The sequence below is a fragment of the Oryctolagus cuniculus genome, chromosome 8 (assembly GCF_051225735.1).
Source record: "Oryctolagus cuniculus isolate XC-2025 breed Fujian yellow rabbit chromosome 8, ASM5122573v1, whole genome shotgun sequence".
NCBI lineage: Eukaryota > Metazoa > Chordata > Mammalia > Lagomorpha > Leporidae > Oryctolagus > Oryctolagus cuniculus.
Genome location: NC_142874.1, coordinates 124,525,362 through 124,527,938, shown reverse-complemented (window position 1 = coordinate 124,527,938; position 2,577 = coordinate 124,525,362). Strand labels below are relative to the sequence as shown.

Sequence of the window (2,577 nt, the reverse complement as noted above, 5' to 3'; positions counted from 1 at the left end):
TGTTGCCAGGGAACCACTATCCTTGCCAAACATGCTTGGTGTGGAAGAAACTTCCTGGATGTTACAGAGCAGATTCTGACCAAGATATTGTATGAAAATAACAAACTATCTTACTCACATGACAATTACTTGTTTCATTACATCTAACAAGACGGGATAGTGTATCTTCGTATCACTAATAATATTTTGAATGTTCCCAAGCCTTTAATTTTCTGAATGAGGTAAGGAAGAGATTTCAAACTTCTTATAGTTCAAGAGCAGAGACAGCATTTCCATACGCCATGAACAGCAAGTTTTCAAATGTCTTGACTGCACAACTGAAGGATCACTCTGAGAACAAGGGCCTAGACAAAGAGGTGGAGACTCAAGCCCAGGTGGTCAAATTGAAAGGAATCCTGGTCAAAAACACAGATCTGATAAAGCAGCGGAGAGAAAGACTGGAATTATTGATAGACAAAACAGAAAATTTTGTGGATTCATCTGTCACCTTCAAAGCTGCCAGCAGAAATCCTGCCCGAGCCATGTGTCTGAAGAATCTCAAGCTCACTGTCATCACTGTCGTATCAATTGTGTTCATCTACATCATTGTGTCAACTGCCTGTGGTGGATTTACATGGCCAAACTGTATGAAAAGATAAGAACAAGTTACCAGTAACCAAGGATGTGCGAGAACAAGTTAAAATCAATCTGAGTGACTCAAGCCTTTCACTACTGACAGATGGTGTCTGCCAGTCTCTTCAACCCTTTTTTCATTCTTTTTAAGCTTGTTTTATGCCTCCAGATTTATCTTTGTTCTATCAACTAATTTATTCCAGTGAACTTCAGATTGAACCATTCATTACAGCAGAAGCCTTAAAAAGGCCTTTATTTGTTTAGTGTCATCCACTTTGAAAGACATTTTTGTTTGTAATTGCACAAAGGTATCACCAAGGTGGAAACAACCGGTGTTAAAAGCTATCTGGTAGAATTATGGAGGAACTTTATTCATGAACTCAAAAGCATCTGAGATACAGATAGCATTGCTAATATTTCTTCTCAATGTTTTGAGATCTTGAAGAGTTTTAGGTTCTTCAAAATACCTAACACAATAAATGGAGAATAGTTGTTATTTGGGGAATCATAATTAAGTTGTTGGTGCTGTTTATTTCTAGGAGTCCAGACAGGTAAAATATTAAACATTTTCCTTTCAGTTAGATGAGGAATATTTAGGCAGCCCCTTTGGAGACACAGAGAGTTATCCTTGTCCTGCTTTTCACTTTCAAGGATAAAGGTCAGTGTGCTGATCATTCACAGTTCAGTGGATAGCCTCTTATTCTCTGCTTCCCCGTTGCAGTTGATTTGAGATAATCATGATTTAAAAATTGCTGAAAATTGTGGTCTTAATATATATATGTATATTATATATTATATATATGTATGTGTATTCCTTTTACTTCTGTAGATATTTATGTGTTAATAGAAGGGGTGGTAGAGACAGTGGAGAAGGAAATTCCTCAGATTCACCAAAGGAGAAAAGGGAACCACAGTGGATATGCTAACAGCAGTACGAAAGGAGGGAGTGTGGGAAAATTTGCCCATTCTGGGAAAAGCACCAACTGAATACAGTCAGCAATCAGCTCCAGAGTTTGTGTTTGACTCCTGTTGCACAATTTGTGCATCCTCTACAGTTTAATAAATTTCTGATCTGCCTAAAGTTTGAAGAGTTATTTTGTGAAGCCTGAAAGAAAATAGATAGTACGATGCATACAAACAGAACAAAACAATTTAGCATCCATTATACTGCAGGATAAGAAATTTTGACTTTAGCCATACTTCTTAGCTACTCTGGTATCTGTTACCTAGTAGTCATAGTGCATCTGAAAGGAAGACATTACTGTCATAGATCTGATTGCACTTGTTTATCAATAAGTGCCATGAAATGGAAATTAGTGTTACTCTTTTCCTAATGAAAGAACCAATAAGTCTATATAACCTAGCCACCTGTTTAGTCATGTGCCTTGAATATATATGTGTCCCTTAATCTGGAACATGGTTCCTGCTCTTCCATCTTAACCTTTAAATTCATGCTTCTTTATTCCTTACTTGACATGTTACATCCACTGCAACTCTTTTCTTGTGGATGTTTCATAGCAGAAATATTTTTTCCATCTTATCTACACTAATGCCTTTTAATTCAATCAGCATTTTCATTTTGGAAAATATAGTTGTTTTATAAAAACATTTGGTATTTCTAAGTAATAATTTCCAAATATTTTTAATTCAAAGAAAAAAGCTGAATGTTTATTTCCCTTTCTTATACATACCTGAGCAACATTGATGTGCATGTTTTAAGGGTCAATTACTTAACTGTTCCCCTCTCTATTTATGTGTGTAAGATTTTTTAAAGCATGTGTCTCATTATAAATGATGCACAAACTGAAAAAATTATTAAAATTTAAGAGTAATACAAAAACATGGCCGGCGCCGTGGCTCAATAGGTTAATCCTCTGCCTTGCAGCGCCAGCACACCGGGTTCTAGTCCCGCTCGGGGCGCCGGATTCTGTCCTGGTTGCCCCTCTTCCAGGCCAGCTCTTTGCC

At 36.9% G+C, this 2,577-nt stretch overlaps 1 pseudogene; it reads left to right on the top strand.

Annotated features, from left to right (window-relative positions):
* The first annotated feature begins 266 nt into the window (after positions 1 to 266).
* Positions 267 to 638, top strand: LOC149125143 (vesicle-associated membrane protein 7 pseudogene; annotated as a pseudogene).
* The last annotated feature ends 1,939 nt before the right edge of the window (positions 639 to 2,577 follow it).